Genomic DNA, 23685 nt, shown 5'->3' with positions numbered 1-23685 from the left:
CCATGAGTTGAAGGACTCTCTGAAGTTGTTGTCCACCATTGGGTTCTTGCTTTGGGTATTAAAGTAAGCTCAACACCAACTTACAAGTGGATGTTTCAATAAGTCTCTCACGCTATCGTCAGACACTTCACCCAATTGTCCCAACATATTCTTAAATTCTTCATTACATATGGTCCAAGAATACAACCATATTAATTCTTTCATCTCATCAGTACTCCACTTTTTACTCCAATTTGCTTCAATATACCTCACATAATATCTGTGATAGGGTTGTAGGTATATATCCATAACAAATACAAGAGACCCTGCATATCAAGCATAATAGATTAACACAGTAAAAAATAAAAAATTAAACAAAAAAAATTGAAATGAAGATTAAGGTACCTTTTACATAATTATTTCTTCACCCTCTTTCTAGTCCAATTAACTCTTCAAGTTCTCTATAACCTACTGCCATGTTCTTTTAGTTTCCTTACCCACCACATCCCAGCCTAATGTATACACATGCTTATAGGATTCTTGAGCCACAACCAACAACAATATTTCTTGGTATTTTTATTTTAAAAAAATTCTATCAAGTCCTATAAAATTCTCAATCTTGCGTTGAAGTCATTCTTGAGGGCTTGAAAGCAAACAAACATCCTCAAAATCTCTTTTTACCGTCCTCCATTGCATCCATGGATATCTGAATCACTACATCAGATCCAAAGTTGCTTTTTCTTGATTCTTGAGCATATGCGTCTAACTTGTTGTACTCATTCAAGTAGCTTCCCTCCAGTTTCTTTAAAACCATACTTTTCACCTTTTTTAACTTTGAATCACTCATATTAAGTTTAAATTTGTCCTCCAAGCCAACATTGATTTCTTTCACCTTAAACTTAGGATTATTCTGAACCTTTTTCTTGAAATAATATGCTAAAGCAATAGAAGTAGCTCTTATATTCTCATATGACTCACCACAATTATGTTCATTGTGCCAAGTCTTTATCTTGATTCGTTTATTTTTCCCATCCTTACAAAATAAAATACCTAGAGGGACCCAGTATCACACATGTATCTAAGTCTCCTTTTATCACTCTTATCTACCTTAAGACCCTTCTTATTAGCAACAATATAAAAGGCAATAACTTCTTTAGCTTTTATAAGATCCTTAAATGTTATATTCTTTTCCAAGGTTTTATACCTATCAAGTTGGCCAGTAACCTTAAACTTCCTTTGCCTCTGAAATATAGCTAACACATCACTATCATAATCACTATGTAAACTTTTATTATTTGTGTCTTCTTCGCTGTTATCACAGACAATATCAACAATTATAGGTACACTATTGATATCAGTAGGATGGGTATAATTAGGAATAATCACACTATCATAAAGGAGGTCCACAACAAATAAATTAACATACCTGAAACCTTCATTTATTAGGGCTTAAAATTTCCTAATTCCTTCATTCCCATCCAACTGATAATATCTACCAGATGGATCAATAGCAATTGTTGTACCTTACTAAACCCTAGTATGTAGGACGAATAAACAAGAAAGTAATTAGATGAATATAAGATTATTTCATGGATAGTTTTATCAGAGAAAGCTTGCTCACGGTAAAGCCAACAGAAAAAAACAAGTGTTTAGAGTAATCTTAAGGAAAAAACTATTATTCACTTCTAGATGATTTACAACGAGTTCTAAAGGGCTATTTATAGGCCACCTCTAATACTAGAATATTCTTGTTATTAAAATTAAATGCAATAAAAATTAAGATCCACAAAATCCTTTCAACCAAGATTATTGCAATACCAATCAAGAGGTAACCTTTCAAAATCTCAAATAGAAATCATTGGATCTAATTCTCTGTCTAATTTATATTATTCTTTGCTTGATTTTATTTATCAATTCTCCCCTCCTTAGGAAAAGATTCCGTCCTCGCCTGAATTGCCTTTTCTGGATTGAGTGGTTATTAGATGGATGGTAAGGTGAAAGGTCAGCTACATTAAAAGTCTTGGAAATTTTCAGGTCATCCAGTTAATCGACCACATAGGCGTTGTTATTGATTTTCTTTAGGATGCGATAAGGAACATACTTCTTTGGTTGCGTCTTGTTATAAGTACCAGTAGAAACCTTTCCGTTTGCAAAAACACCATAACATCATCGCCTTTTTCAAAGATCTGTAACCGACGGTGTTTATCGGCATTTGCTTTGTACTTAGTGTTAGTTTCTTCAAGTTTTTGCCTGACTTTTGCTTGAATATCTTGCACCTGTTTGGTCATGTGAGTTGCGATTATGCTCGCTCCTGGAACCTGTGGAAACTTAAGCAAGTCTAAGACATGTCATGGGAATTGGACATAAACAATAGAAAATGGTGACTTCGCAGTTGCGCTATGAACAACACTATTGTAGGCAAACACAGCTTGTGACAGTGCAAAATCCCATTATTTAGGCTTACCTCCACATATGCTGAGAATCAGATTGCCTAAAGTTTGATTAACAACTTCGATCGGGCCATCTGTCTGTGGGTGAGCAATACTGCTGAACTTTACTGATGTTCAAACATTTTCCATAGGGAAATTCAAAAATGGTTCAAAAATCGGGTATCCCTATCAGAAGTGATTGACTTAGAGAGACTCCATGCAAGCTAACGATCTCTTTGAAAAATAGCCTAGCAACATTGGAAGCATCTGTGGTTTCCCTGCAAGAAATGAGTTGGGAATTTTTTTAGAAACGATCAACCACCACGAAAATAGAATCCATACCTTGTTGCGTTCGTGGTAATCCAAGCACAAAGTTCATGGTTAAATCCTCTCAAATATATTCAGCTACTGGTAAAGGAATGTAAAAGCCAGTATTCTATGTTTGACCCTTGGCAGTTTGACATGTGTAACATCTTTTCACTAATTTACTGATATCTCGTTTCAGTTAAGGCCAATAATACCTTTCTTCTAGCAACAATTCTCTTGTCTTTTTCCAGATGTCCAACTAAGCCTCTGCCATGTAAATCTCTAATAACCTTCTCACGAAAGGAGGTGGAAGGAAGGAAGACTTGTTACCTTTCATAAGGAATCTTCACAAATGTAAAAATCGTCAACAACTTGCTTAAGCTAGCATCTTTCCCAATTTTCTCCAAGATCTCCGTCATTCTCGTAATTTTCTTTCAAACAATCAAAGCTCATGATTTCAAACCTAAGCGTTGTTATCAATGCTATTCGATGGCTTAAAGCATCAGCAACTTTGTTGTCTACTCCTAACTTGTGTCGAAGTCGATAAGAAAACTTCTCGAAGAAAAAATGATGCATCTGACATGCGTCTTGACTAATTCTTCATTGGCTTCCAAGGGACTTTAAATCCTGATGATCAGTATAGAGAACAAACTCTATAGCGATAAGATAATGTTCCCAGTGCTTTAAAGCCCGTATAACCGCATAAAACTCCTTGTCATAAGTAGACCACTTCTGTCGTGCGTCACTCAATTTCTCACTGAAAAAGGCTAATTGCGCTTTTCTTGTGATTTCACTGCTCCAATTCCTACTCCACTTGCATCACACTCCACTTTGAAAATATTGTCAAAACTCGGCAAAGCTAAGATTTGAGCGGTAGTTAGCTTCTCTTTGATGATATTGAAACTTTTGTCTGTATCTTCACTCCAATGAAACTTTCCTTTCTTCGAGAGATCAGTAATGGAAGCCATGATCTTACTAAAATGATGAATAAATCGACGATAGAAAGTTTCTAACCCGTGAAAACTACGCAGTTCACTTAGTATTCTATGTACTGGCCACTCCTTAATAGCACACACCTTTTCTTCTTCCACTCGAATACCATCAACGATGAAAAGGAACCCTAAGAACAGTAACTCCGAGGTCATAAAACCGCACTTCTTGAGGTTGATATAGAGCTTATTTTTATGTAAGACAACCAATACCTCCCTTAGGTGCAAGATGCGATCTTTCTTAATTCGACTGCAAATCAGGATATCGCGAAAGTATATTAACAAACTTTAAAATAAATGGCCGTATGACCTAGTTCATAAGTCGCATAAAAGTACTTGAAGCATTAGTTAAGCCAAAAGACATGACTAACCACTCATATAATCCATCACGCATCTTAAAAGCTGACTTACCACTCATCTCCTAGTCGAACCCTAATCAGATGGTACCGCCTGCGCAGATCAATCTTTGAAAATAATATTGAACCATCTAACTGGTCCAGCATGTCTTCAAATCAAGGAATTGGAAATTTATATCCCATAGTGATCTTGTTAGTTTTCCTACTGTCTACACACATTCTCCAAACTTCTGTCTTTCTTTGGTGAGAGTAAGGCTGGTACTGCACAAGGGCTCATGCTCTCTGGTATATGACCTTTATTTAATAACTCTTCAACTTGGATGCTTAAAATCTCATTCTTATTAGGACTCATTCAATAGTGCGGTAGGTTTGGTAAACTTGCCCCAGGAATGGGATCAATGTGGTGTTGAATATCTCGTATAGGTGGCAGCTCTGCAGGCAGCTCTTTGGGCATAACATCCTTGAACTCCTCTAACAATAGCCTCAAATCATCGGTAATTGATTTCTCTGGTAGATCCTTTGCTGTAACTAGGATGTTTTCTTACCACAAGGCAATGAACTACTTGAGTGTCCTTACAAGCAACTTCAAACTCCTTCTCTAAGTGTCACAAAGGACTTGCCTCCACTTTCCGAGCTTTGGGCTTACTGATTTTATTCATTGGAACTAGGTTCACCCTTAATCCATTTACTTCTAATTTATATATGTTATTTCATCCAAAATGGTGAGCATCCTTGTCAAACTGCTACAGCCTATGAAATAACCGATGGCATGAGTCCATGTCTACCACGTTGCAGTACACTTCATCTTTGTACTTTCCAATTGAGAAAGAAACTCTGCATCTTTTTGTTAGTTGGATATTTCCTACGGTTTTGATACATCCAAATGTTTCTCCACTGGTAACTGTAGTTTCTCAATAATACTCTTTCCAATGATGTTCTCTTCACTACCACCATCAATTATCAAGTAACAAATATTGCCGTTGATTGTACACTTGGTGTGAAAGAGTTGGTGGCGCTGAGTCATTTCATCCTTCTTTGGGACTAGCATCATCTTCCACACTACATAGATCTATCTTTCATCAAAATCCCCGCCATCACTGTCACCATCAGACCTACACGTCAATTCATCACCCTCTTCACCATCTTCTATGTGTTATCCCCGCTCTACTATGTTGATTCCCTTCCTTTGTGGACAATCGCTAGAGTTATGCCAGTTTGATGACAACGGTAGCACTTTCTAGTAGTTGGTATAGCATATGGATTCACATGCATTTGCTTGTGTGATCCATTCACTGGTCTTTTCCCAGGAGCTCTATCATTAGCAAAAATTTTCTGCTTGTCTTTGGGAATTATAGGTGGGTGCATCCTGGTCAATAGTCGTTGGAGCAGACAAAGAGCGATTCTTCTTGCTCCAATCTCCTTCTTCTCTTGCATCATCACCTCTACCTTTAATGCCATATTTCGTGCTTTGGCAACATTTTCCAACATCTGTACATCAACCCTGTCCTGGATTGCGAGCATTAATACATTGATATATCTAGCTGCTTGTTGGCTATCAAACTCCATCAGATTGTTGTGTTCAACAAGCCTCATGAATTCAGTAGTATAATCATGCATAGATCTGTCACCTTAGACGTCCGTTGATATTGCAGAAACAAATATTGATCATAATCTAGGGGCAAAAATCGACCCTTGAGCAGTTGCTTCATTTGGTTCCAAGTATAAACTCACCCCTTTCCTTCACAACGTATTATGTCCTGTAGACGTTCCCACCAGGCAAATGCTGCCCCCTTTAACCTGTAGGCTACTACTTTAACCCTACACTCGTCAGGAATCTCCATATAGTCAAAGAATCTGTCCACTTCTGTGAGCCAATCCATGAACCCCTCAATATTCCAATTGCCATCAAAAGCAGGACGATCTTCCTTTAGGCGAAACTCCTCATCCCAAGGAAATCATTGTGCAGCTTGACGTTGCTTATGTCCTCTCCCACTATTGAACAACTCAAGATCTTCTTCTTCTTCGTCCTCCGTATCTTCTAGAATGGGTTGTCGTTAACGTGGATGAACATAGTCACGTCCTTCAGCATGTGATGCTTGGGCAAATTCCATAGCTTCACCCCTTGGCCTCCTGCTTGTATTAAGAACATCTATACGTAGATTCATCTCTTCTAATCAGATATTCCTATAGTGCACGAAACTCCTCTTAGAAGGTCAAGGAAGCAATAGTAACGACAGTTAATTTCCTTGATCATATCCTCCTATATAGTTGTCATGGGATCTTCCAGTTGCTTCGTCAGCCATAGAAAAAATATTGGCTCTAATACTAGTTGTTGGACTAAAACAGTCCAAAAAGATACTCTTAACATGGTGTGATATTGTCCTCTTTGGGTCAATCCCGCACGGATTTCCCCAAAAGGCCTTACCCCATTAAGAGATCCATACACGTTATATGTAGGATCCCAATCTTTTCAGCTACCAATGTAGCACTTTGTTCACATAGTACCCAACAATCTCCCTCTTGAACTAAGTTCCATGTGGCTCACTATCACGATTCATGGGTTTCCTCCTTGAACTAAGTTCCATGTGGGCCATTTCCACGATCAACAAGTCAATTTTTGATATTCACTGTGTGCCACCCACATCGTTAGAGTACTTATGGCGGCCAAAGCCACAACAAGATTCTTTTGTGTGCCACCCACATCGTTAGAGTACTTATGGTGGACGAAGCCACAGCTAGCTTCTTTTTGTTTGCGCTTATCCAAAGCGAGTCTCGCACCATCACTCTACCATTATCATACTCGTCCCACTGAACCTAGGCTATGATACCAGAACTGATGTAGAACGAATAAACAAGAAAATAATTAGATGAACATAAGAGAATTTCACAAATAGTCTTATCAGATAAAGCTTGCTCACGATAAAGCCAATAGAAAGAAATAAGTGCATAGAGTAATGTTAAGGAGAAAATTGTTACTCTTCAAGATGATTTACATGAGTTCTAAAGGTCTATTTATAGGCCACCTCTAATACTAGAATCATTCTTATTATTATAATCACTACAATAAAAACAAAGATCCACAAAATTGTGACGACCCAAGGGGTCATCACCGTAATTCTTCCTTGTTCCGTGCTCTCGAGGCCTTGAAAACCTCGCTTTTAGTCGCCTCGATTTGCATGCGCAGTTCGGGCGCGTAGTCGGAAAGTTTTTATTATAGAATATGTGGATTTTGTGAAATATTTGATGAATTTTGGTATTAATATGCATAATGTTGACTTCGGTCAACATTGGGTAAACGGACCCGGACCTGTGATTCGACGGTCCTGGAGGGTCCGTAGAAAAATATGGGACTTGGGCGTGTGCCCGGAATTAAATTCCGAGGTCCCAAGCCCGAGAAATGAATTTTTGTGTGAAATTGTTTTCTGAAATTAATTAAGGAAAATGAAGAAGAAAATTGATCAGAAAACTGTGGTATCGGGCTCGTATTTTGGTTCTGACGCCCGGTACGAGTCTTAAATATGTTTTAAGCACTATCTGTAAAGTTTGGCTAAAAACGGACGTCATATGGCGTGTTCCGGACTTAAAATGGGGAATTGAGTTTTTATGAAAGTTGAAAGAAAATCATGTATTATGAGGCTTGATCCTATGTATATGATGTTATTTTGGCGGTTTGATCGCACGAGTAAGTCCGTAAGATATTTTCGAGATCATATGAATGTTTGGTTTGGAGCCCCGAGGGCTCGGGTGAGTTTTGAGTAGGGCCCGGGAGGTCTTAGACTTAGAAAAAAATATACAGGTTCAGATATTGCAGGCCCAGCGCGGCCGCGGCCATTTCCGCGTGGTCCGCGCTGGCAGCCACGTGGCCGCGGTGCTTTTTTGTGCGGTCCGCGTGGTGGGGTTCAGAGGGTCGACCAGCGCGACCGTGCACCAAATCAGTGCGGTACGCGCTGGGTGGGTTCAGAGAGAGCCCACTTCTCCCCTCCCTCGGTGCGGCCGCGGTGCATTACTATGCGGTCCACGCCAGCCCCCAGAAAAATGTATAAATTCGGGATTTTTAGTCATTTTTCCACTTTTCAAAAACCTAAAACCTAAGAGACGATTTTCCAAACAACTTTTCTTCTTCAAATTGGTTGGTAAGTGATTCTAACTCATTTTCTTCACTTCTTAACATCTTTTAACATGATTTCAACTTCAAAACAAAGATTTTCATGGGGAAAATTGGGTGTTTTGGGTAGAACCTAAGTTTTCTACAAATTAAGAAGTTGGACCTCAATTTGGGGTCCGATTTAAAAACAAATCATATATTTGGATTCATGGGGGAATGAGTAACCGGGTTTTGGTCCGAACCTCGAGTTTCGACCACGTGGGTCCGGGGGTGTTTTTGACCATTTTGGGAAAAACCTTGTAAAATTTATTTTCATGCATGGGGAGTGATTCATTTAGTAATTATTAATGTGATTAAGTAACTTATGACTAGATTCGAGCGGATTGGTGGTGGAATCAAGAGGTAAAGCTATACTAGAAGCGTGAGTTGAGTTTGGAGCATTCGAGGTAAGTGTTTGTTCTAACTTTTGCTTGAGGAAATAGGATTAGGATGTTATTTGCTACTTGCTAATGTGGAGTACGGTGTATAGGCATGGTGACGGTTATCTATGCACCGGAGTCTAGCATGACCGTGAGTCTTAATTACTTTTAAATTCGAATAACGTGACACAACCTCCTTGTTTATTTGATGAGTTTCATATAATGTGAACGGTTGAGGTAAAATTGTGATTGATGTACTTTTGGAGCGTTAGCTCGAACATGAATGTGTTAGTTGAGGAAGAATGGATTTAAAAAGAGAATGTGTTGTGATTACTCCCTTGCCGGGATGTGCAGACCAATATATATACTCTCCCTTGTCGGGATATTTTGGGCTGTTAGTTGTACCCTTGCCGGGTTAGAGTGATATGTTGTTGATTTCCCCTAATGGGACTCTCCTTACAAAATCAGATGTTTCGAATTATATTATGGGATCGTGTGGCACGCCGTCCACTTATATATGATATTATGGGATCGTGTGGCACGCCGTCCACTTATATATGATATTATGGGATCGTGTGGCACGCCATCCACTTATATATGATATTATGGGATCGTGTGGCACGCCGTCCACTTATATATGATATTATGGGATCGTGTGGCACGCCGTCCACTTATATATGATATTGTGGGATCGTGTGGCACGCCGTCCACTTATATATGATATTATGGGATCGTGTGGCACGCCATCCACTTATATATGATATTATGGGATCGTGTGGCACGCCGTCCACTTATATATGATATTATGGGATCGTGTGGCACGCCGTCCACTTATATATGATATTATGGGATCGTGTGGCACGCTGTCCACTTATATATGATATTATGTTATGGGATCGTGTGGCACGCCGTCCACTTATATATATATATCATGGGAACCGGAGTCTCTTCTGTTTATTTCCGATATTTCATTTTTACCTGTTACTCCCCGATAGCATGTCCCCTCCTAGCTTTACTTTGTATTATCTTGTTATTGTTTTTTTTCTTGTACTTGTATATATATCTGTACAGGTTAATTGTGGTAGGTCCTGTTTAGCCTCGTCACTACTTCGCCGGGGTTAGGCCAGGCACTTACCAGCACATGGGGTCGGTTGTGCTGATGCTACACTCTGTGCAATTTTATGCACAGATCAGGGAGCAGCTTACGGACCACAGCAGTAGGACTTCTGGGAGTTATCTTCAGTCCAGGGACTCTCGAGGTAGCCTAGCTGGCGTTCGCAGGCCGAAGTCCCTTTCCATGTTTTTCGTTTGTTCATCTTGTATCAGACAAACATGATGTATTTCCTTTCAGACATTGTTTGTAGTATTCTGTAGTAGTCCGTGAGCTAGTGACACCAGACCTTGGGTAGTGATGTGTATTAAACTTCCGCACTTTTGGTTTTCAGTTGCTTTAGATTTAAAGTCTTCCGCTTAAATTTTGTCTCGTTTATTATATTGTTTGAAGGAAAGCAGGAAAGGTGTTTTAAATATTTGGCTTGCCTAGCTCCGATAGTAGGCACCATCACGATACCCGATGGTGGAAAATCCGGGTCGTGACAAGTTGGTATCAGAGCACTAGGTTACGTAGGTCTCACAACTCACGGACAAGCTTAGTAGAGTCCGAGGGATCGGTACGGAGACGTCTGTATTTATCCCGCAGAGGCTACTGAGTTAGGAAAACTTCAACTTGTTCATTCTTGTCGTGCCATTCTGTTTCTCAAGTACTGATTATCTTTCCACTCTGTTCTTTCGCAGATGGCGAGGACACGTGTTTCCTCTTCTACCGCGCAACAACCTGAGCCACCACCAACAGCCCCTATTAGGGGTAGAGGGCGAGGCCGAGGCCGAGGCCGTGCCAGAGGGCGAGGCCGAGGCCGTGCCAGAGGCCGAGGCCGAGGCCGTGCCAGAGGCCGAGGCCGGGACAGAGCTCAGCCCCGAGCAGCATTTCCAGCGACGGAGCCTCAGGTCGATTTTAAGGAGGAGGTTCCAGCCCCAGCTGTTCCAGTGGGCCCAGCTCAGGTCCCAGAGGGTTTCATAGCCACTCCAGTGCTTCAAGACGCTTTGGTCCGACTGGTAGGCTTTATGGAGGGCATTTCTAGAGCGGGTTTGCTTCCCGTAGCTCCAGCCACATCTCAGGCTGGGGGAGGAGTTCAGACTCCCGATACTCGTACTCTAGAGCCGGTATCTCCTCAGGCTTCGGTTCCAGCAGTTCAGCCAGCCGTGGCAGTTCAGCCAGTTGTGGCAGCCCAGCCAGGTATTGCGGCTCAATCCAGTGATGGTGCGGCTATGTCCACGGATGCTTTGTGGAGGCCTGATCATTTCACCAAGCTCTTCATTACTACATATAGTGGCACTCCCTCAGAGGATGCTCAGGATTTCATATTCAGATGTCATGAGGTTCTACGGACTATGGGCATTGTAGAGATCAATGGGGTCGACTTCGCCACTTTTCGCCTGGCAGGATCCGCCAAGACTTGGTGGAGGGATTTCTGTTTAGCCAGGCCAGCAGGGTCGCCATTATTGACCTGGGATCAGTTTTCAGAGTTATTTCTGGGGAAGTTCCTTCCAGTTAATCAGTGAGATGCTCTTCGCAGGCAGTTTGAGCGTCTCCAGTAGGGTCCTATGACGGTCACCCAGTATGAGACCCGGTTCATTGATCTTGCTCGTCATGCCATTGTGATACTCCCCACCGATAGAGAGAGGGTGCGGAGGTTTATTGATGGGTTGGCCCAGCCGATCCGTGTTCAGATGGCCATGAGTGCCGGTAGTGAGATTTCATTTTAGGAGGCGGTAGATGGTGCCCGCCGGATATAGAGGGCACTTGCTCAGGGAGGTGGTCATGGGTCTGATAAGAGGCCCTGTCATTCTGGTAGATTCAGTGGTACCTCGTCTGGAGGTAGGGATTCTTATGGTAGAGGCCATCCTTCGAGGCCCTTTCAGTCAGCTCTCCAGGTTTCTCATGGTATACCAGGTGGTCGTGGTTCTCAGCCGCAGTATTCTGACCAACAGCTCTTCAGTTTACCATCAGCACCTATCAGTGCACCACCACTTCGTTATTCTCAGCAGCCGAGGGCCTGTTATACTTGCGGCGATGTGAGTCACATTGACAGATATTGCCCTCGAGCTTCCAGCAACTCGCAGCAGCAGGGTCCTCGCCCGATGATCCAAGCACCAGTTGCCCCACAGCCTGCCCAGCCAGCAGAGGCAGGGGTAGAGGACATAGAGGTGGAGGTAGAGGTCTTAGAGGTGGAGCTCAGACTGCTAGAGGTAGGGGTCAACTAGCAGCAGATCGTCCCAGGGATATGATTCAAAGAGGTGGCGCCCAGCCCCATTGTTATGCCTTGCCAGCCGGGCCAGAGGCTGAGTCATCAGATGCTGTGATTACAAGTACTATTCTGGTTTGTGATAGGGATGCTTCTGTGCTATTTGATCCCGGATCTACGTATTCATATGTGTCGTCCTATTTTGCACCCTATTTGGTTATGCGTAGTGAGGCCTTGAGTATTCATGTATATGTGTCTACGCCAGTGGGGAATTCTATAGTGGTGGACCGGGTTCATCATTCATGTGTTGTGGTATTCAGGGGTCTTGAGACCCGTGTTGACTTGTTGCTCTTGGAAATGGTGGATTTCGACGTCATATTAGGGATGGATTGGTTGTCCCCATATCATGCGATCTTGTATTGTCATGCCAAGACCGTGACCTTAGCCTTATCGGGTTTACCCCTCTTAGAGTGGAGAGGGACTTCTGGTCATTGTACCTGCAGTGTTATCTCGTATGTGAAAGCTCGGCGTATGGTCGAGAAGGGATGTTTGGCCTACTTGGCGTATGTTCGCGATTCTAGCGCAGAGGCACCTTCTATTGATTCTGTGCCCGTTGTTCGGGAGATTCCTGAGGTTTTCCCTTCAAACTTGCCGGGTATGCCGCCCGACAGGGATATCGACTTTTGTATTGATTTGGCCCCGGTCACTCAGCCCATTTCTATCCCGCCATATCGTATGGCCCCACCGGAGTTGAAAGAGTTAAAGGAACAGTTGCAGGATTTGCTTGAGAAAGGTTTCATTAGACCCAGTATTTCGCCTTGGGGTGCGCCGGTGTTGTTTGTTAAAAAAAAGGATGGTTCAATGAGAATGTGCATCGATTACCTGTAATTGAACAAGGTTACAATTAAGAATAAGTACCCACTACCGAGGATCAACGATTTATTCGACCAGCTTCAGGGTGCGAGGGTGTTTTCAAAGATAGATTTGAGATCTGGCTACCACCAGCTGAGGATTAGGGCGTCTGATGTCCCTAAGACAGCATTTCGCACTCTGTATGGGCACTATGAGTTTTTGGTCATGTCACTTGGATTGACTAATGCCCCAGCAGCGTTCATGGAGTTGATGAACCGAGTGTTCAGACCTTATTTGGACTTGTTCGTGATAGTCTTCATTGACGATATTCTTATATACTCCCGCAGTCAGGAGGAGCATGAGCAGCACCTCAGAGTGGTTCTTCAGACCCTAAAGGATAGTCAGTTGTATGCTAAGTTCTCAAAGTGCAAGTTTTGGTTGAGTTCGGTCGCATTCCTAGGTCATGTCGTATCAGCAGCAGGTATTCAGGTATACCCGAAGAATATAGAGGCAGTCAAGAACTGGCCTTGACCAGCTTCAGCTATGGATATTCGGAGTTTCCTAGGGTTAGCCGGTTACTACCGTCGGTTCGTGAAGGGGTTTTCATCCATTGCAGCCCCTATGACCAGATTGACCCAGAAGGGTGTCCAGTTCAGGTGGTCAGACGAGTGTGAGGCGAGCTTTCAAAAGCTCAAGACGGCTCTGACTACGGCACCAGTATTGGTTTTGCCTACAGGTTCAGGGCCATATACGGTCTATTGTGATGCGTCTCGTATTGGGCTTGGTGCAGTGTTGATGCAGGAAGGCAAAGTCATTGCTTATGCTTTGAGGCAGTTGAAGATCCACGAGAAGAATTATTCGGTTCATGATCTCGAGTTGGCAGCCATTGTTGATGCCCTGAAGATCTGAAGGCATTACTTATATGGCGTGACTTGTGAGGTTTACCTTGATCATAAGAGTCTTCAGTATCTGTTCAAGCAGAAAGAGTTGAATTTGAGGCAGAGAAGGTGGTTAGAGTTGCTAAAGGATTATGATGTTGCTATCTTATACCACCAGGGGAAGGCCAATGTGGTGGCCGATGCATTGAGCAGGAAGTCCGCCAGCATGGGTAGTCTTGCTTATATTCCAGTCAGCCAGAGATCACTTGCTTTGGATGTTCAGGCCTTGGCCAATCGTCTTGTGAGGTTGGATATTTCTGAGCCTAGCAGAGTGTTAGCTTGCACGGTTGCTCGTTCCTCACTATTAGAGCGTATCCGCGAGCGGCAGTTTGAGGATCCCCATTTGTGTGTCTTAAGAGACACGGTGCAGCGTGGAGGTGCCAAGAAAGTAACCTTAGATGATGATTGTGTATTGAGATTGCAGGGGCGAGTTTGTGTGCCCAATATTAATGGCGAGAGTTGATCTTAGCGGAGGCCCACAGTTCTCAGTATTCTATTCACCCGGGAGCCGCGAAGATGTATCAGGATCTGAGGCAGCACTATTGGTGGCGTAAGATGAAGAAAGACATCGTTGCACATGTGGCTCGGTGTTTGAATTGTCAGCAGGTTAAGTACGAGCATCAAAGATCCGGTGGTCTATTTCAGAGGATTGCACTTCCCGAGTGGAAGTGGGAGAGGATTACGATGGATTTCGTTACTGGACTTCCGATGACTCGGAAAAATTTTGATACAGTTTGGGTCATTGTTGATAGGCTTACCAAGTTAGCGCATTTTGTTCCTATTGCAGCCACCTATTCGTCCGAAAGGTTAGCCGAGATTTATATCAGGAAGATTGTTCGCCTTCATGGGGTGCATCTATCTATCATTTTGGATCGGGGTACGCAGTTTACCTCGCATTTCTGGAGAGCGGTTCAGCGAGAGTTGGGCACCCAGGTTGAGTTGAGTACAGCATTTCATCCCCAGACGGACGGTCAGTCCGAGAGGACTATTCAAATTCTTGAGGACATGCTCCGAGCCTGTGTCATTGATTTTGGAGGCTCGTGGGACCCGTTTTTGCCTTTAGCAGAGTTCGCCTACAACAACAGCTACCAGTCCTGCATTCAGATGGCTCCGTATGAGGCGGTGTATGGTAGGCGATGTCAGTCTCCAGTTGGATGGTTTGAGCCGGGAGAGGCTCGATTATTGGGTACGGATCTGGTTCAGGAAGACTTGGACAAGGTCAGGATTATTCAGGATAGACTTAGTACAGCTTAGTCCAGACAGAAGATTTATGCAGATCGCAAGGTCAGAGATGTAGCTTTCATGGTTGGTGAGAGGGTATTGCTCCGTGTATCGCCTATGAAGGGCGTGATGAGATTTGGGAAGAAGGGCAAGCTCAGCCCTAGGTTCATCGGTCCATTTGAGATTCTTGATCGTGTGGGAGAGGTGGCTTATAGACTTGCCTTGCCACCTAGCTTGTCAGTTGTGCATCCCGTGTTTCATGTATCTATGCTCCGAAAGTATCGCGGAGATCCATAGCACGTGTTAGATTTCAGCACTGTCTAATTGGACAAGGATCTGTCATATGAGGAGGAGCTGGTGGCTATTCTAGACCGGCAAGTTCGACAGTTGAGGTCGAAGAGTTTTCCTTCGGTGCGTGTTCAGTGGAGAGGTCAGCCTCCTGAGGCATCGACCTGGGAGTCCGAGTCCGATATGCGGAGCCGTTATCCTCATTTATTTCCTGACTCAGGTACTTCTTTCTTTTGTCTGTTCGAGGATGAACGGTTGTTTTAGAGGTGGAGAATGTGACGACCCAAGGAGTCATCACCGTAATTCTTCCTTGTTCCGTTCTCCTAAGGCCTTGAAAACCTTGCTTTTAGTCGCCTCGATTTGCATGCGCAGTTCGGGCGCGTAGCTGGAAAGTTTTTATGTTAGAATATGTGGATTTTGTGAAAAAATTGATGAATTTTGGTATTAATATGCATAATGTTGACTTCGGTCAACATTTTGGGTAAACGGACCCGGACCTATGATTCGACGGTCCCGGAGGGTCCGTATAAAAATATGGGACTTGGGCATGTGCCCGGAATTAAATTCCGAGGTCCCAAGCCCGAGAAATGAATTTTTGTGTGAAATTATTTTCTGAAATTAATTAAGGAAAATGAAGAAGATAATTGATCAGAAAAGTGTGGTATCGGGCTCGTATTTTGGTTCTGACGCTCGGTACGAGTCTTAAATATGTTTTAAGCACTATCTGTAAAGTTTGGCTAAAAACGGACGTCATATGACGTGTTCCGGACTTAAAATGGGGAATTTGAGTTTTTATGAAAGTTGAAAGAAAATCATGTATTATGAGGCTTGATCCTATGTATATGATGTTATTTTGGCGATTTGATCGCACGAGTAAGTCCGTAAGGTGTTTTCGAGATCATATGAATGTTTGGTTTGGAGCCCCGAGGGCTCGGGTGAGTTTTGAGTAGGGCCCGGGAGGTCTTAGACTTAGAAAAATATACAGGTTCAGATGTTGCAGGCACAGCGCGGCCGCGGCCATTTCTGCGCGGTCCGCGCTGGCAGCCACGCGGCCACGGTGCTTTTCTGTGTGGCCCGCGTGGTGGGGTTTAGAGGGTCGACCAGCGCGGCCGCGTGCGGTCCACGCTGGGTGGGTTCAGAGAGAGCCCACTTCTCTCCTCCCTCGGCGCGGCCGCGGTGCATTTCTGTGCGGTCCGCGCCAGCCCCCAGAAAAATGTATAAATTCGGGATTTTTAGTCATTTTTCCACTTTTCAAAAACCCAAAACCTAAGAGGCGATTTTCCAAACAACTTTTCTTCTTCAAAACGGTTGGTAAGTGATTCTAACTCATTTTCTTCACTTCTTAACATCTTTTAACATGATTTCAACTTCAACACAAAGATTTTCATGGGGGAAATTGAGTGTTTTGGGTAGAACCTAGGTTTTATACAAATTGAGAAGTTGGACCACAATTTGGAGTCTGATTTAAAAACAAATCATATATTTGGATTCATGGGGGAATGAGTAACTGGGTTTTGGTCCGAACCTCGAGTTCGACCACGTGGGTCCGGGAGTATATTTGACCATTTTGGGAAAAACCTTGTAAAATTTATTTTCATGCATGGGGAGTGATTCATTTAGTAATTATTAATGTGATTAAGTAACTTATGACTAGATTCGAGCGGATTGGTGGTGGAATCAAGAGGTAAAGCTATACTAGAAGCGTGAGTTGAGTTTGGTGCATTCGAGATAAGTGTTTGTTCTAACTTTGGCTTGAGGGAATAGGATTAGGATGTTATTTTCTACTTGCTAATGTGGAGTACGGTGTATAGGCATGGTGACGGTTATCTATGCACCAGAGTCTAGCATGACCGTGAGTCTTAATTGCTTTTAAATTCGAATAACGTGACACAACCTCCTTGTTTATTTGATGAGTTTCATATAATGTGAACGATTGAGGTAAAATTGTGATTGGTGTACTTTTGGAGCGTTAGCTCGAACATGAATGTGTTAGTTGAGGAAGAATGGATTTAAAAAGAGAATGTGTTGTGATTACTCCCTTGCCGGGATGTGTAGACCGATATATATACTCTCCCTTGTCGGGATATTTTGGGCTATTAGTTGTACCCTTGCCGGGTTAGAGTGATATGTTGTTGATTTCCCCTAATGGGACTCTCCTTACAAAATCATATGTTTTGAATTATATAATGGGATCGTATGACACGCCGTCCACTTATATATGATATTATGGGATCGTATGTCACGCCGTCCACTTATATATGATATTATGGGATCGTGTGGCACGCCGTCCACTTATATATGATATTATGGGATCGTGTGGCACGCCGTCCACTTATATATGATATTATGGGATTGTGTGGCACGCCGTCCACTTATATATGATATTATGGGATCGTGTGGCACGCCGTCCACTTATATATGATATTATGGGATCGTGTGGCACGCCGTCCACTTATATATGATATTATGGGATCGTGTGGCATGCCGTCCACTTATATATGATATTATGGGATCGTGTGGCACGCCGTCCACTTATATATGATATTATGGGATCGTGTGGCACGCCGTCCACTTATATATGATATTATGGGATCGTGTGGCACGCCGTCCACTTATATATGATATTATGGGATCGTGTGGCACGCCGTCCACTTATATATGATATTATGGGATCGTGTGGCACGCCGTCCATGTCCCCTCCTAGCTTTACTTTGTATTATCTTGTTATTGTTTTTTTCTTGCACTTGTATATATATATCTGTACAGGTTAATTGTGGTAGGTCCTGTTTAGCCTCGTCACTACTTCGCCGGGGTTAGGCCAGGCACTTACCAGCACATGGGGTCGGTTGTGCTGATGCTACACTCTGTGCATTTTTGTGCACAGATCAGGGAGCAGCTTACGGACCACAGCAGTAGGACTTCTGGGAGCTATCTTCAGTCCATGGACTCTCGAGGTAGCCTAGCTGGCGTTCGCAGGCCGAAGTCCCTTTCCATGTTTTTCGTTTGTTCATCTTGTATCAGACAAACATGATGTATTTCCTTTCAGACATTGTTTGTAGTATTCTGTAGTAGTCCGTGAGCTAGTGACACCAGACCTTGGGTAGTGATGTGTATTAAACTTCCGCACTTTTGGTTTTCAGTTGCTTTAGATTTAAAGTCTTCCGCTTAAATTTTGTCTCATTTATTATATTGTTTGAAGGAAAGCAAGAAAGATGTTTTAAATATTTGGCTTGCCTAGCTCCGATAGTAGGCGCCATCACGACACCCGATGGTGAGAAATCTAGGTCGTGACAAAAATCCTTTCAACCAAGATTATTGCAATACCAATCAAGAAGGTTTACTCAGACTGCATTGGTTCCGATGATGTAATTGTTGGTGATGATAATGGTATTAAAATTACCCATTCAGGACATACTACTCTTCCCTCTGCTTCTCGAAACTTTGTTTTGAAAAATGGTTAGGCTAGCTGGTCGAAATAAGGCATATGAGGGCCATGACCACCTGAAGCACTATGGGATGCCTTGAGTGCTGAATGAAACGTTCTAGGAGGATGGCCTCTACCAAAAGTACACTTGCCTCCAGATGAGGCACCACTGAATCCACCGGAATGACGAGGCCTCTTGTCAGACCCCTAACTCCCCCCCTGTGCTAGAACCATTTTGACTCGTCTGGAGATATTGGCAGATGTCTAGAAAAAATCTCACTCCCGTCTACTTGACCATCTACAACTTGATAGGCTAAGCAAGTCCCTCAATAAACCTCATCACCCTCTCTCTCTCTCTCTCGGTAGGAAGCAGAAGAATAGCATGACGGGCAAAATCCACAAAACGGGCCTCATACTGAGTGACAGACATGTTGCCCTGCTAAAGACACTCGAACTGCCTGCGATAATCCTCTCTTAGTATGACAAGAAGGAAATTCTCAAGCAATATCTGAGAGAACTGGTCCCAAGTAAGAGCAAACGACCCAACTGGTCTGGTCGATACAAAGCCCTTCCACTATATCTTGGCGAAACCCATCATCTGGAACACACAAAATCAACCCTATTAGTCTCCACTATCTCCATATTCCGCAGCACCTCATGGCAGCGGTCAAGATAATCATGTGGGTCCTCAGAAGGTGCATCACTGAAGTAAACTGGAAAGAGCTTGGTGAACTTGTCCAATCTCAATAAGCCCTCAGAAAACATAGTTTGTCCATCACCGGCCTGTGCTGCAACAACCGGCTGAGCTACTCCAACTAACTGGGCTGCTGGAATCTGATACTGGGAGCCATCTGCTCCGGAGTGTGAATAGCGGGAGTTTGTGCTCCTCTCCCAGCCTGGGAGACTACTGGTGCCATAGGGAATGTACAGGCCTGGGCCACACTCTCCATAAGGCCCACTAAAAGTACCAAAGCATCCTGAAGCACTGGAGTGGCGATGAACCCCTCCGTGACCTGAGCTGGTCCAACAGGCATAGTCTGGGCTAGAATCTTCCCATCAAACTCCACCTGAGGCTCCACTACTGGTGCTGCTGCTCGAGCTCTGGGCTGAGCTCTACCCCTGCCTCGGCCTCTAGCATGACCTCGGCCTCGACCTCTACCCTTCGTAGGAGCTACCACTAGGGGCTTTGGCTGTTGCTCAGCTGAAGATGCAATACGCGTTCTCGCCATCTGCGAGAGAACAAGAGTATAAGAGTTCAATTAGCAATGAGAGAAAAAAATCGCACAACAGAGAAGAATAGAAGTGAAATTTGTTCTTAAACTTCATAACCTCTGGAAGATAGCACAGACGTCTCCATACTGATCTTCCAGACTCTACTAAGCCTGCTCGTGAATTGTGAGAACTAGGCAACCTAGTGCTTTGATACCAATTTGTCACGACCTGGAATTCCCACCTTCGGGACCATGGTGGTGCCTAACATTTTACTTTCCAGGGAAGCCAACGTTAGAGAACCGTTAAGTCAATTTTCATTAAAATTCAATAAATAAAATCAATTAAGCCAAAATGAAATAAAATCGAGTGTAGAATAACATAAACGCCCAATATCTACTCCAATATGGATCTGGAGTCACAACTCACGAGCTCCTAAGATTTTCTACATACAGAGTCTGAAAGAAATACAACTATTTGAAAGAATTAAAAAGTAAGATAGTAAATAGAAGGGGACTTTAGGGTCTGCGGACGTTAGCAGATCTACCTCGAGTCTCCGATGTAAGAATCCAAGCTGCTACGCATTACGAACAGCTAGGGCAATTACCAAAGTCTACATAAAAAGTGCAGAGTGTAGTATGAGTACAACCGACCCCATGTACAAGTAAGTGTCAAGCCTAACCTCGACGAAGTAGTGACGAGGCTATGACAAGACTCCTACATAATAAACTTATGCAATTTAACAGTATATGTGCAAAATAGCAACAAATAGAAGCTATAGATGTATTATTGGGATGGGGGGATGCTAAGGGGATACATGATACGAGATATACAACAAAAATGATAACCAGAACAATCAATATACCTTTAACCAATAAGAACAATTAAGTACAATGAAGAAAATTGCACGACATCATCCTTCGTGCTTTTACTCTCAACTTCACAATGAAACAATGATACTGCACGGCATCACCCTTCGTGCTTTTACTCTCACTTTTGTCAAATTCGGTAAAAGCGACCACAAAAAGCGATCAAAGTTGGTCGATTATAGGCCTAAAAGCGACCAAAAAGCGACCAAACATGCCTGGTCGCAATATTGTTGGTCCCTTTATTTTTGGGACCAAAGTTGGTCGCTAATTAGTGACCAACTTTGGTCTCTAAGGTAAAAGGACCAAATATTCTGATTTTGACTTTAGTGGCCAACTTTGGTCGCTATATTAATTTAATAATATAGATTTGGCGACCAAAGTTGGTCTCTACATATGAAATACGTTGTTTTTAATTTATCATTAATCATTAGAAAGAGACCAACTTTGGTCTCTAATCCAAATATTATATTTTAAAATCTGGACAATAGAGACCAAAGTTGGTCGCTAAATTCAAGAATTTAAATTTTTTTTAAAGATAAGCGACCAACATTGGTCGCTATATTTCCAGAAATTGTATTTTTTTTAATAGAAATCTGGGCAGGTAGCGACCAAGGTTGGTCGCTATTGCCCAGAAAATTATTTTTTTTATAGTGAAATGCGACCAAATAGAGACCAAAGTTGGTCGCTTTTCTTGGTATATTTTGGCAGAAACTGCCTGTTTTGGCCGCTACACCACCTGCCAGCTTACCAAACATCCTAAACAGACATTTTATGCCAGCAACAACAACAACAATTAAAAGCAACAATCAATAGAACTAACACATTAAGCTAACAAAACTAAGTTAATGCTTATTACAAGCCCATTCGAACTAAAAAGAACTAACACAATAGAACTAAATTTTTTGTCTAGTTCAAAGTATATAAAGTACTCAAGGAGTGTTTTTTCAGCATCCTCGTCCGAAAGTTGGATTGCCTCGCCCGATTCATTAAGTGGTTCACTGCGTATGAATTCCCCCACGTCAGCTGCATGTGAAGCGAACCTATATGAAAAATTATATATATTGAATTAGTATTTCAAAATTTATATAAAAGTAAATCAAAATACTTAATGAAAAGTAAAAAACTTACATGTATATAGTCGAGGCTCGACCCTCCTTTCTGAATCAGTCTCTTTCTTCTTCTTTACAATACAAGTTTCATTAAATAGCTCATCTTGCTTCATTGGCATCATAAAGCTGTCTGGTGGCTTTGGTGATTATCCTCGTGGTACTATTACTCGAGATGAACTTGGATACAGAGAATAACTTGGATACAGTACCTGACAGGGTGTGTCTTTGATCAATTGTTGATCTCTATAGCTACAATGATAACGAGAAGGCTACGACATATGTTTCAAAATAGTGATGGTATAGGTAGGATTTAACATTTCCTAAGTAGATAAAAGAGGTTATAGAAGAATTCTCTACTTCACTTTCCAAGAGGAAAAGAAGTTTGATTGATAGTGACTACGTTGATGAAGACGAAATGTTTTCCGTTGGTCATGACAGTTCCCATAAAGCGGGTATCATAAGACTCTATGATGACAAAGATTATAGGAAGTTTTGTTCTAAACTTTCTTCCAAGTCTGATCAGTACAAGCTTACTATGATATTGGTGATATTTCTTCGGATTCAGACAATGATTTGACTGACAAAAGTATGGAAATGCTCTTAAAAAGAATTAAAGGTAAAATGTTTTTCTTGGTAGAGAAGGATGCTGAAAAGATTTTACCTTTAATTCTTTTTAAGAGCATTTTCATACTTTTGTCGGTCAAATCATTGTCTGAATCCGAAGAAATATCACCAATATCACATTAAGCTTGTACGGATCAGACTTGAAAGAAAATTTAGAACAAAACTTCCTATAATCTCTGTCATCATAGAGTCTTATGATCCCCATTCTATGGGAACTGCCATGACCAACGGAACACATTCTGTCTTCATCAACCTTGTCACTCTCAATTAAACTTCTTTTCCTCATGAAAATGAAGTACAGAATTACTATATAAGCTCTTCTTTTATCTACTTAGAAAATACTAAATTCCTACCTACACCATCACTATTTGAAACACATGTCATTGCCTTCTCATCATCATTGTCGCTAATGAGAAGAACAATTAAAGGCATACTTTGCCAGGTACTGTGTCTTAGTTATTCTTGGTGGAAGTTCTATTGCATGTCTAATAACGTCATCAACCTCTTTTAATAATCCTCCGGCAATCTAAAATTCCAAAACATAAACTAAAAGTTCAATTCATATCCTAAACCTTCAATTCATATCCACAAAAGTTCAAGTCATATCCTAAAGGTTCAACTCATATTGTAATAAGTTCAAGGCATATCGTAAAATTTCAATTTATATCGTACAAGTTCAATTCACAAGAACAAAACCTAAAAACTAAAAGTTCATCAATTCTTATCCTACGAGTGTAAACATAAACTAAAAGTTCAATTTATATCCCAAAGGTTCAATTCATATCCACAAAAGTTCAAGTCATATCCTAAAATTTCTATTTATATCCTAAAAATTCAACTCATATCCTAAAAGTTTTAATTTATATCCTACAAGTTCAATTCACAAGAACAAAACCTAAAAACTAAAAGTTATATTCATATCCTACGAGTTTAAACATAAACTAAAAGTTCAAGTCATATCCTAAAGGTTCAATACATATGCTAAAGATTCAATTTATTTCCTAAAAGTTCAACTCATATCCTAAAAGTTTCAATTCATATCCTAAAAAGTTCAAGTCATACATAAAAGCTTCAATTTATATCCTACAAGTTCAATTCACAAGAACAAAACCTAAAAACTAAAAGTTATATTCATATCCTACGAGTTTAAACATAAACTAAAACTTCAAGTCATATCCTAAAGGTTCAATTCATATCCTAAACCTTCAATTTATATCCACAAAAGTTCAAGTCATATCCTAAAGGTTCAACTCATATCGTAAAAAG

General features: G+C 41.8%; 1 long non-coding RNA gene across 5 annotated transcripts in view; it reads right to left on the bottom strand.

Annotated features, from left to right (window-relative positions):
- LOC142174966 (uncharacterized) overlaps positions 1-3114 on the bottom strand; it is a 4505-nt gene extending 1391 nt beyond the window's left edge. The window contains exons 1-3 of one of the 5 annotated variants that reach the window (XR_012704153.1): positions 2930-3113; positions 2444-2686; positions 1-2297 (exon numbers count right to left, since the gene is read on the bottom strand). The exon at positions 1-2297 is cut by the window's left edge and continues 599 nt beyond it. This is a non-coding gene — a long non-coding RNA (uncharacterized LOC142174966). Of the gene's footprint in view, positions 2298-2443 lie in introns of all 5 variants that reach the window. The other 4 variants (XR_012704152.1, XR_012704155.1, XR_012704156.1 and 1 more) reach the window with 4 other exon arrangements.
- Between the last annotated feature and the right edge of the window lie 20571 nt (positions 3115-23685).

This window comes from Nicotiana tabacum, chromosome 20 (assembly GCF_000715075.1).
Source record: "Nicotiana tabacum cultivar K326 chromosome 20, ASM71507v2, whole genome shotgun sequence".
Classification (NCBI taxonomy): domain Eukaryota; kingdom Viridiplantae; phylum Streptophyta; class Magnoliopsida; order Solanales; family Solanaceae; genus Nicotiana; species Nicotiana tabacum.
The sequence above is the reverse complement of the archived record's forward strand: the minus strand, read 5'-3'. Positions and strand labels throughout refer to the sequence as shown.